The sequence below is a fragment of the Schistocerca serialis genome, chromosome 1 (genome assembly GCF_023864345.2).
Source record: "Schistocerca serialis cubense isolate TAMUIC-IGC-003099 chromosome 1, iqSchSeri2.2, whole genome shotgun sequence".
NCBI classification, from domain to species: Eukaryota; Metazoa; Arthropoda; class Insecta; order Orthoptera; family Acrididae; genus Schistocerca; species Schistocerca serialis.
In genome coordinates this window covers 286,613,277-286,626,173 of record NC_064638.1, presented here as the reverse complement: position 1 = coordinate 286,626,173, position 12,897 = coordinate 286,613,277, and the positions used below count along the sequence as shown (strand labels likewise).

Sequence of the window (12,897 nt, the reverse complement as noted above, 5' to 3'; positions counted from 1 at the left end):
CAGTCAACGTCTGTCTTCAGGCTTTCTGGGAAGTGGGGTGATGCAAAATTTTTTTTGATGTGTGTAGTAAGAGACATGACTTCCTTCGCTTTTAGTTAAAAACAATAGTAACAAAAGGTAAAAGCTGAACACAATAAGAGTACATTTAAAAACATGATGCAGAACACTGATGTAACATGAGGCACTTCACTGGCACTGAAACTTGAATGACCCACCCTAGAACAGGTAGTCTGTTGTTGAAGGAGAGAAGATTGGTCGTCGTTGAGAAGGGCAGAAGGGTGGTCTATAAGGATGGAGGACTAGTGCGTAGTACCAATGGGATAGGAGTGGCTCCTTGCATATAAGAGCAGTTGGAGTAGAGTGAATAACGGTGAGGCTAAAATCTGGTGGAGAAAATGGAGGAAGGGAAAGAAGGGTGGAAGGGGAAAAGAGGGACAGGGAAATATGGGGAACGGAGGGAGAGGAAACGAAACTTCAAGAGATGGGAAGCTTTGGGTGTGTTTAAATTTCATAGGATGGGTAACTGTAGGGATAGATTTCATGATCTGGCAGTGGAAGACAGTTGAAGTGTCTTTGGAGAGTATGTGGAGGGTGCATATGTGTAGGTTTGGTGGAAGGTATTGGTAGAGTGGTGGCAGCATACAAAGATTGGAAAATAGAGAACAAATTATGGGATTATTGAAGTTATTTGCAGATGGTATAGGTTATTCAGAGGTCGTTCAGTGTGAGTGACGAGAGGTGAGAATTTAATGAGTAGGTAAACGATCCTTGTAGGGGGTAGGTAATCGGGTGTGGAAGGCGAGGCAGAGTGCATTGTGCTCAAGGATATGGAGGGACTTTGAGGACTTTGGGGGGGGGGGGGAGGTGGGCAGATATCAATGCAGGTGTGGAGGACTGTCGAGTGATGCAATCCCCAAGTTCGACCAGTTAGTAGTTTTAGAAGTTTTAGTCTAGTCTGCGCTTTCTGTTAGAAGGTTAGTAGGTGAAGTTTCAACATTAGTTTCGGGTCGATGCTTAGTCTAAGTAGGATGGTCATAAATGCGAAGGTAGAAGCCATGGAGACAGAATATGTGGATGGTGCATCCTATAATTATTGTCTGGGTTTTGGAATGGTTGAAACATCACAACTCAAGAGTGTAAGCCCTTTGGGATCTATAACCTAGCTCCAATAGAAGCGGAGATATTGGGCAAAAACTTGTTTTCCCAGCGTCTGGCATATGGAATGTCCTATACAACAAACATCTTGTATGGGAACAGTATTTGACTGCCATACCAACCTGATTTGCGGAACAGACTAAATTTCAGGGGAAAAATGGTTTTCTGGCCCCAACATTTAGTGTGGCCTGCGTTACAAGTGTTTTGTGTTGGAGTTGTATCAGCCTGCTTTAGCGACCTGCTTTGCATTGTGGCATGTACGTCAGGGGCAAATAAATAATTTTCAGGCCCCTGATCTGCAGCATGGCCTTCCTCACAGGCATGTTGTGGGAATAGTAGTGACCTACTTTATTCAAATGTATTGGGGGTGGGGGGGGGGGGCTATCAAATGATGGCAGTTTATCAGTTTGTATTTTGTGCTTTACTTGCAGCGTTTCGAAATAAACATACTCTTAGACATTTGCAGTGTTGTAACATTGGCGTGTCTGCACTTGTTCATATGTCACATCAGAGAAATTATTGTTTTCCTAGTTACACAAGGAGGTAAACTGATTGAGGTGGATTTGAAGAGGTCGTTGGGATTTCTGTAATGTAGGCTAGAGGGTAAGGAAAGCGATGTCATGAGCCTACTGAAGGAGGTGGATTGATGTAGTTGGTTTGGGCATATCAGGAGTGTAGAGGAGTTAAGGAGAGGAGGATGGAGTCTTGGGCACACCTGCAGTGGGATGGTGTTGTTAATGATGATAAAGGATGGGCGATTTGAGAGGAAGGATGCAATAAGGCTGATAATTAGAATGTATATGTCTGGAGTTTGAAGAGGAGAATAGAATGTCATACACATTTGTAGGCTTTTTGTAGGTCAGGGGAGATGAAGATAGCGGATATAGGGGTGTTGAGCTGATGGGATAGGAGATGGGTGAGGTGCAGGAGCTGCTCATCACAGGAGAAGGTGGTAGAAAGCCAGTCTGTTGATTGAGAAAGGGGCGGTGTAGGTTCAGGTGTTGGTGGATGCATCTGGAGAGGATGGATTCGAAGACCTCGTTAAACAGTGAGGTAAGACAGATGGGACGGTAGGAGGAGGTATCAGTATGGGGTTTGTGCAGCTTGAGGAAAAGTACGATTTTGGAGGTTTTCCATAGCTAAGATAGTATCCTGTGGAGAGGATAATGGTTTAAAAGAGTTGCAAGGGTGACTGGAAAGGAGATACGGCATTCGTTAAGATGTTGATATGTAATGCAGTCGTGGCTAGACGATGTGTTGCGTTTTCTGTAAAGTACTTGTTTTATGTTGTGAGCTGTTGGATGTTCAATTCAGTTTGTGGTATGTTGCCCAAATACTGGAAGCTGGGAGCCAGGGATGGGACAGTAGTATTTGTGTTGGTATTTGTGCATTCATGGATGGTAGGGAAGGGGGAGTAATCAAAGTGCGGGTCGTTGGGGATTGAGAAGATGTCAAAAAGAGAGCATGCAGAGTGGTTAGCTTTGTTCAAGTTGTCAGATAAGGGACAATTGTTGTGGAGGAGTGGCTAGTGAACGACGGAATGACTGCCAGAGAGTTGGTGGAATGCTTTCCAGTACTTGCAAGAGTTAATGGGAAGTTGGCATTGAATTTGGTACACGTCTGGCGCCAGTCCCACCGATTTTCAGCGTTGAGTAAATTTCTGAAGTGTCTCTGTATTTGCCAGTGTATATGAGTGTATACCAGTCACGAGACATTATAAAGGCACGGTTTAAGCTGCAGGATTGTCGGAGAAGAAATAGGGATTGTGGGTGTCAGAGTGGGATAATAACATACAGGGTTATTACAAATGATTGAAGCGATTTCACAGCTCTACAATAACTTTTTTATTTGAGATATTTTCACAATGCCTTGCACACACATACAAAAACTCAAAAAGTTTTTTTAGGCATTCACAAATGTTCGATATGCGCCCCTTTAGTGATTCGGCAGGCATCAAGCCGATAATCAAGTTCCTCCCACACTCGACGCAACATATCCCCATTAATGAGTTCGAAAGCATTGTTGTTGCGAGCTCGCAGTTCTGGCACGTTTCTTGGTAGAGGAGGTTTAAACACTGAATCTTTCACATAACCCCACAGAAAGAAATTGCATGGGGTTAAGTCGGGAGAGCGTGGAGGCCATGACATGAATCGCTGATCATGATCTCCACCACGACCGATCCATCGGTTTTCCAATCTCCTCTTTAAGAAATGCCGAACATCACGATGGAAGTGTGGTGGAGCACCATCCTGTTGAAAGATGAAGTCGGCGCTGTCGGTATCCAGTTGTAGCATGAGCCAATTTTCCAGCATGTCCAGATACATGTGTCCCGTAACGTTTTTTTTTTTTTGCAGAAGAAAAAGGGGCCGTAAACTTTAAACCGTGAGATTGCACAAAACACGTTAACTTTTGGTGAATTGCGAATTTGCTGCACGAATGCGTGAGGATTCTCTACCGCGCAGATTCGCACATTGTGTCTGTTCACTTCACCAGTAAGAAAAAATGTTGCTTCATCACTGAAAACAAGTTTCGCACTGAACGCATCCTCTTCCATGAGCTGTTGCAACCGCGCCGAAAATTCAAAGCGTTTGACTTTGTCATCAGGTGTCAGGGCTTGTAGCAATTGTAAACGGTAAGGCTTCTGCTTTCGCCTTTTCCGTAAGATTTTCCAAACCGTCGGCTGTGGTACGTTTAGCTCCCTGCTTGCTTTATTCGTCGACTTCCGCGGGCTACGCGTGAAACTTGCCCGCACGCGTTCAACCGTTTCTTCGCTCACTGCAGGCCGACCCGTTGATTTCCCCTTACAGAGCCATCCAGAAGCTTTAAACTGCGCATACCATCGCCGAATGGAGTTAGCAGTTGGTGGATCTTTGTTGAACTTCGTCCTGAAGTGCCGTTGCACTGTTATGACTGACTGACGTGAGTGCATTTCAAGCACGACATACGCTTTCTCGACTCCTGTCGCCATTTTGTCTCACTGCGCTCTCGAGCGCTCTGGCGGCAGAAACCTGAAGTGCGGCTTCACCCGAACAAAACTTTATGAGTTTTTCTACGTATCTGTAGTGTGTCGTGCCCATATGTCAATCAATGGAGCTACAGTGAATTTATGAAACCGCTTCAATCATTTGTAATAGCCCTGTATATGATCTTGGTAGGGATGTGCGCAGTCATAATGCCCAACAAAGCCTGCTGCAGGAAGGTCGTGGCATGGTGTACATAGTCATGTTGCTGGAAGATTAGGGGGTGGCTTCCAACCTGGGTATCAATGGACTATTGGTAGGCATTCCGGTTGTTGCAGGAGCAGTCGTGGATAACTGTAGGACAGAGGCTGGGATAGGTGCATGGAAATAAGATAGTGTGTTGGAGGGGCGAGTAGAATAGGTAGGTGTCACTTCCAGTTGGATGGAGGGTTTCTACAGTGAACCATACAAGGAGGTTGTAGATGCTGGGATGACATCTGCGGTGGTTTTGCTTTCAGGACCGACGTGCTGTAGGATACAGGCAATGTCATCTTGGAGGGAGTCTGTAAATTGACGCCACCGCTGGAGTTCTTCAGGGGATCTACTATCGACATTGAGTTTAGTGGTAATAGTATAGGTGGAAGAGGTACAGTATATGTAGGTGAGAAAATCGTAGGGGGTGGGATGTTTACTTTGGCTGCCAAAGTAAAATGGGCTGCTAGCAGTGCTCGATAATGATTATAGGCGTAGATAGCAATACGTGAGTACTAAAAGAAACCCCTTGGCCTCTTAATAGACACATAATTATTTTAGAATTGACTATATTCAAGCGCTCCAAATATAATTTTTGTTTCTGTTTTTGCAATGTTTTGGAGAAGCACTGCAATTTTACTGGTGGGTCTGCTTCTTGTGACATCTCGTGGTCGTTTTCACATTACAGAGGGATGTCCAGATACTTTTAGTCACGTAGTGTTCACTGAGTGACCAAAGCTCATAGGAAGGCGATAAATTAATAATGTTAATAGCGTGTCTCTCCTCGGTGAGCCTTCACAATTACCACCAGCTTTAGTTTATGGTCTCTTCTTGCATTCGATGCAGCAAGAAGGGGTAACCTCTTTTTACCTTTTTTGTAGCCTGGAGCAGCCTTTTCTACTTTTAAAGCTAGAGTTTTACACAAGCATTTTCTAATTTGGCCCTGTTTCATCTTAGTTATACAGTTGATCAGCAGTAAGGTTTTCTTATTGTATAATTTTTATGTAATTTCTCACAAAATTATGTAACAGTTTGAGAATCCACAGAAAGTTTATCACCACAAATTTCAAGCTGCCTTACGCCGTATCGCTTCCTCCACCTATCCAACGATCTTGAACTTGCAGTGAAATCGTCTCACTTTCCATTAACTCATTTCTCAAAATACTGATTTTTCTTGCACAATACTCCCTGACAGTAGATTTTCTTTTTGTCTTTATTGAATAAACCAAACGAACAAAGATTTACTCGTTTTTTCATACTCAAATTTCTTCACTGACAGAATAGTGTAGAATACTTGTTTGATGAAAACTTCTTAATTTTGTCTCTGTTTCTCCACCAGTCTCCAACTGTCACTTCACTGACTCCACAGTCAGAAGCAATTTGTTTAATGTTTCTCCTTTCTCTAGTCTTTTCAAAGCTTCTAGTTTCACATCCGACGGTACAGATTTTCTCTTACTCCTACCACTCATTGTGATGTATGAATTAAAAAATACACAGTACATATGTACAGTACACTACACATAACATACAACACTTTCAAATTAACGTGACACACGTGGCCTCACCACAGTGCAGTTCTTATTACACAACCAATACAGTACATACAACACAGTTGCTGAATAGGCACAACAATAGCGTTACAAATAAGGATGCTGTGGACTGTACAACTGATTGTCAGGCAGTTCCAATTAGTGAAGGAACGACAAAGAAAGAGCAAGAGCGCTCGTCGAAACTTAACAGAAACTGTCCAACTGTAATCGAAATGCAGTAACAGTCTGAGGCCAAAGTTATTTCTGTGCATTGTGAAAGAAAACCCTAAGCGAGACAGTTTTAGCTGTATTGAACACGGAAAAGTGTAAGAAAGTTCAGAATGTAACACATTCGAAAGCACATGAAACGTACATCCAGAAAAAGTATGACAACAGATTTTTACTCCAGTTTTATGTAAAATATTAATTTTCTTAAGACTAGCTCGAATTACATGGAACCTCGAAATACGAGGGCTCAAATTACCAGTCCTCTGCTGCAATCGTAAAATGTGTAAAATGTTTTTAAAAATGGTTCAAATGGCTCTGAGCACTATGGGACTTAACTTCTAAAGTCATCAGTCCCCTGGAACTTAGAACTACTTAAACCTAACTAACCTAAGGACATCGCACACATCCATGCCCGAGGCAGGATTCGAACCTGCGACCGTAGCAGTCGCGCGGTTCCAGACTGTAGCGCCTTTAACCGCTTGGCCACCCCGGCCGGCTAAAATGTTTTTATGTAGTAATAATAAATAGCATAATTGCGATAAAATGAATGGATTGTTGGACTGTTATAGGTACAGACGAAAGGGGTGAGTAAAGGACAACGAGACATGCAAACAATTCCAGTTAACTTTGGTCTGGAAACCAATAATTTCTCTGATTCGACATATGAACAAGTGCAGTCATGCAAATGTTACACGCTGATAATGTCTAAGAGTATGCTTATCTCGAAACGCAACTAGAGAAGTCTAGATTACAAACTGATACATGTCTTCTATTGATTTTATCATCTTCACGGACGCCTAAGAACAGGCAAATAGCGTTCTGACAATAAGTGTATTGGGTGCTGTTGACGTTACCAAGTGTGTAGTTTTAGTGTATTCCAGCCCTGTTGATAGTATAGCTCCAAGAATGCATTATTGGTGGTTGTCAATACATTCGGAACACAGAACAGATTTTTGATCATGTGTGGGCATCATTGAGATGATGCGTTGGATCCTGTCTTCATATGAACAGTGACCACATGGGACACTTTTTGTTATTAGTTTGTCCTGAAGTGCACAGCTGCACTTTGCGTATTCAAGACCTGTTATAACTTGATCAGGTGCTCAGTCGTAGTATGACGTATTAGGGAGACAATAATTTTCCAGACCTGTATTTGTTTGGATTACTAGCCTTATCCCTGCAGCTGTGCCCACATATGCTTTCGACACACACATTGAACACACTTCCTGCTCCCCTTCTTTGTGTTCACCTCTTCCTCCCCTGTCTGTCCATCTCATCCACCCATCTCTCTCTGTCAATTCTTCTCCCATTTCTCTGTGTCTCTCCAGCTCATCCTCCTCCTCTATTTGTTCTTTTCTTCTACCTTCTCTCTCTGGTCATTTTTTCTCCCCCCTCTCCCTGACCATACCCTCCTCCCCCTCTCTCCTACGATCTCCACCTACCCTCTTGCTTTCTCACCTGCCCACTACCCCTTCACACCTTCTACCTGCCTCATGCATCTCCTCCTCTGCTCTCTGAATTCCTCCTCACTCTATCCACCCCCTCCTCTATCCATCTCAACCAATCAGTACGTGTAGCCTCCACTATACAGTCGTACCTGAGGTTAGCCTTCACATAAAGAAAGAAAGACACGGCGGGGAATTTTAATTTAGTAACACGTATAGGATGATTTTATTATGACGATAAAACTATCAGGGATGATGGACGAATCTGACGTAAGGGACCCTTGTTCGGAAACGATCGGGTCGGGAGTTATAAGTGAAAATTGTTCGATACCTCTAACAGTGGAATGCATGTACCGGTACTGCTGTTGCTAAGTGTAGTAGGGTAGGCAACTTTCAGGGTTGGTAGCATGGACCAAAATAAGAAAAAAAGTCTAGTAAAAATAAGCTCTAAAATGCATACCTTGAGGGGTACGTTATTGAAGCTGACGAAAATGTCAATTTCCATTTTTTTTATTTATTGGTAGAAATCAAGGACAATAAGTTCCCAGAGCTTCAAAATGGTTGGCTCTGAGCACTATGAGACTTAACATCTACGGTCATCAGTCCCCTAGAACTTAGAACTACTTAAACCTAACTAACCTAAGGACATCACACAACACCCAGTCATCACGAGGCAGAGAAAATCCCTGACCCCGCCGGGAATCGAACCCGGGAATCCGGGCGCGGGAAGCGAGAACGCTACCAGAGCTTCAATAATGAGCTTGCATAAGCAGTACCTGAAAAATAATTAAATGTATGACGCGACCTTCCTGCCACGCCCACTTTTTGAAGCAACACTTCAATACTAGCTCGGTGAACAACCATTCTGTGGATTACTTACAACTTACACGACATACATCTAGATGGCTGTGATTTATGCTATTTGATTTTACAGAATATCTGTGGCTCTGTTCTGTATCTTAGAAACAATAACAAACCAACTGCTTTGTTACGAAGAAGCAAGTCTTGTTCTGCCACAGTTTAATTTTTCTACAGTTGTCAGAGTTGCAATTTATGATGTAGTTCTTGCATTTAATGTTAGGAACTTAGGGAGGATGTATTCAAATTTGTCTGGGTCGTGGTGTAACGTCCGTTAGCAACACCGAGTTGTAAGGAAGGGACTTATAACGATGACTGATCCTGCACAACTACTCTATTAGCAGCCGAAAGGAAGTGCATTTCGAATGCGAACCGCAAACGTTTGATGACAAGGCGACAAGTCAACCGAATCCTCCATCGGAAAACAAGTCTGGCGTGTCATACACGGCATTAGTGACAGTACGTGTGTCATATGACAGGAATCTCTCACCGACGTGCCTAATTTGCACGCCTGGTAAGTGTATGCCTCCTTGCCCGGTTTAGGCGTTCGTATGAATGTGAATGTGATCACTCCCAAGGAAATGATGAAAACTTCATAGTTTGTCATATAAGCTGCAACAAATGAACGCAACAGTTTCACTATTACACAGTTTCTCTGTGCTCTGTCTAAACATATGTTTCTAACGTTTTTGAAATTGCATTCCGTTTTGGAAGTCATGATTTTTGAGTTATTTGCTCACACCAGTTTATTTGTTTTTTCATTTCTGTGAGATGCCTACTCTCACTTTTCATCACATTTACTTGCCACGGTAACATATTCTTACCACATGACTCGTATTTTATAACTAATGTATTGTATGACAGCTGCTAAGACTATAGAGAGCGAACATTTGAATGACCGGACGGACAATTCGTAATCTAATACATAAGAAACTATCTGCCTCGACTGCGGTAGAAACCAACCATTACCTAGGTTTTCACCCCAAGTCTTCTTCAGAAGATAAACCTGATTCTATAATATATCTACGAGGCATGGTCTAGAAATAAAACTAAAACAGCCTAAATAGGCGTAGTCACATTTTAAAAATGCGGTACATAGGTAGTTTTATTTCTAGACCGTTCCCTCGTAGACATATTATAGAATCAGGTTTATCTGCTGAAGAAGGCTCAATTACTTGGGCTGAAACCTAGGTAAAGGTTGGTTTCATTACCCCAATAGAGGCTGATAGTTTCTTAAATATTAGATTATCACGATTGCTGACTGAGCTCCATGTTGAAAGTACTAAAATTCGTAATCTTATGAACAAAAAATAAAGAAATAAAAATAAATGGCACGAGGGAGTTTAGAACACAGCTCGTCTGTTTGCCAGGCCAGAAACGGAACCACATACGCACGACGCCATGGCTCTTCTTGTTCTTTTTATTTTGATTTTTTTTTCGCAGTTCTGTACACCTTCTTCCTGTTTTCATGCTTGATCTGTGTTGACCTTTTGACTGGCTATCCACTGGTCCATCTTACCACCAAGTCTGAGGGGGAAGCGATGGGGAGTTTCCCTAGTTAGGATTATTTGCCTGCTCTGTCTTCCATAGTCCTCTGCTCGCATCTTTCCTTTGTATGAGGGTGAGTCAAATGAAAACCTTAAATATTTTTTAAATATTATTTATTGTACAGAAGTGGTACAAATCTGTATCACTTTTCAACATAATCTCTGCCACACTTAATGCAAGTACTCCAGCGCTTACAAAGTGCATAAATTCCTTTAGATAAAAATTCTTTTGGTAGTCCGCGCAACCACTCATGCACTGCGTGGCGTACCTCTTCATCAGAACGGAACTTCTTTCCTCCCGTTGCGTCTCTGAGTGGTCCGAACATATGGAAATCACTTGGGGCAAGGTCTGGTGAGTATGGTGGACGAGGAAGACACTCAAAATGCAGGTCTGTGATTGTTGCAACTGTGGTGTAGGGCCTTGCATTGTCATGTTGTGATTCCAGGCCGCAGATGATTTTTTAGGAGATCTGTGTACGATGCACTGGTGACAGTGGTCCCTCTAGGCATGTAACGCTCCAAAATGATGCCTTTTTCATCCCAAAAGAGAGTCAGCATAACCTTCCCTGCTGATGGTTCTGTTCGAAACGTCTTTGGCTTTGGTGATGAGGAATGGCGCCATTCCTTGCTCGCTCTCTTCGTTTCCGGTTGGTGGAAGTGAACCCAGGTTTCGTCTCCAGTAACGATTCTTGCAAGGAAACCATCACCTTCTCGTTCAAAGCGCCGAAGAAGTTCTTCACAAGCATCAACACGTCGTTCTCTCATTTCAGGAGTCAGCTGCCGTGGCAACCATCTTGCAGACACTTTGTGACACTGGAGCACATCATGCACAATGTGGTGTGCTGACCGAGACTAACCTGTAAACATGCTGCAATGTCATTCAGTGTCACTCGGCGGTTTTCCTTCACTATGGCTTCAACTGCTGCAATGTTCTGTGGAGTCACAACTTGTGCATGACCTGGAAGAGGAGCATCTTCCACTGACGTCACACCATTTGCGAACTTCCTACTCCATTCGTAGACTTACAGCTGTGACAAACATGCATCACCGTACTGAACCTTCATTCGTCGATGAATTTCAATAGGTTTCACACCTCCAATACGCAAAAACCAAATAACAGAACGCTGTTCTTCCCTGGTGTGCCGGCCGCGTTGGTCTAGCGGTTCTAGGCGCTCAGTCCGGAACCGCGCGACTGCTACGGTCGCAGGTTCGAATCCTGCCTCGGGCATGGATGTGTGTGATGTCCTTAGGTTAGTTAGGTTTAAGTAGTTCTAAGTTCTAGGGGACTGATGACCTCAGATGTTAAGTCCCATAGTGCTCAGAGCCATTTTTTCTTCCCTGCTGCAAGTCGCAAAGGAGGGGGGGGGGGGGGGGGTTGGCCATCTTTATACTGATACTGTGACGGTATGTGTGCATCTGCACTATGCTGCCGCATACAGGCCATTCTGCACGCTGTTTGTAGCACGCTTACGAACTTACAGGATAACGGCGCGAAATTTCAATTTGTTATTACAAATTTAAGGTTTTCATTTGACTCACCCTGGTATCTACAGGGTGTTACAAAAAGGTACGGCCAAACTTTCAGGAAACATTCTTCACACACAAATAAAGAAAAGATGTTATGTGGACATGTGTCCGGAAACGCTTAATTTCCATGTTAGAGCTCATTTTAGTTTCGTCAGTATGTACTGTACTTCCTCGATTCACCACCAGTTGGCCCAATTGAAGGAAGGTAATGTTGACTTCGGTGCTTGTGTTGACATGCGACTCATTGCTCTACAGTACTAGCATCAAGCACATCAGTACGTAGCATCGACAGGTTAGTGTTCATCACGAACGTGGTTTTGCAGTCAGTGCAATGTTTACAAATGCGGAGTTGGCAGATGCCCATTTGATGTATGGATTAGCATGGGGCAATAGCCGTGGCGCGGTACGTTTGTAGAGAGATTTCCAGAACGAAGGTGTCCCGACAGGAAGACGTTCGAAGCAATTGATCGGCGTCTTAGGGAGCACGGAACATTCCAGCCTATGACTCGGGACTGGGGAAGACCTAGAACGACGAAGACACCTGCAATGGACGAGGCAAATGTTCTCTTTACGGATGAGGCTTCATTCCAACGTGATCAAATTGTAAATTTTCACAATCAACATGTGTGGGCTGACGAGAATCCGCACGCAATTGTGCAATCACGTCATCAACACAGATTTTCTGTGAACGTTTGGGCAGGCATTGTTGGTGATGTCTTGATTGAGCCCCATGTTCTTCCACCTACGCTCAATGGAGCACGTTATCATGATTTCATACGCGATACTCTACCTGTGCTGCTAAAACATGTGCCTTTACAAGCACGACACAACATGTGGTTCATGCACGATGGAGCTGCTGCACATTTCAGTCGAAGTGTTCGTACGCTTCTCAACAACAGATTCGGTGACCGATGAATTGGTAGAGGCGGACCAATACCGTGGCCTCCACGCTCTCCTGACCTCGACCCTCTTGACTTTCATTTACGGGGGCATTTGAAAGCTCTTGTCTACGCAACCCCGGTACCAAAAGTAGGGACTCTTCGTGCTCGTATTGTGGACGGCTGTGATACAATACGCCATTCTCCAGGGCTGCATCAGAGCATCAGGGATTCCATGCGACGGAGGGTGGATGCATGTATCCTCGACAACGGAGGACATTTTGAACATTTCCTGCAACAAAGTGTTTGAAGTCACGCTGGTACATTCTGTTGCTGTGTGTTTCCATTCCATGATTAATGTGATGTGAAGAGAAATAATAAAATGAGCTCTGACATGGAAAGTAAGCGTTTCCGGACACATGTCCATAACATATTTTCTTTCTTTGTGTGTGAGGAATGTTTCCTGAAAGTTTGGCCGTACCTTTTTGTAACAGTCAAACTTTCTGTACAGACGACTG

General features: G+C 43.6%; 1 protein-coding gene across 1 annotated transcript in view; it reads left to right on the top strand.

The window, feature by feature from the left end:
* The window catches only part of LOC126466393 (uncharacterized), a 59,150-nt gene that overhangs the window by 32,044 nt on the left and 14,209 nt on the right, over positions 1-12,897 (top strand). The window lies entirely within an intron of this gene.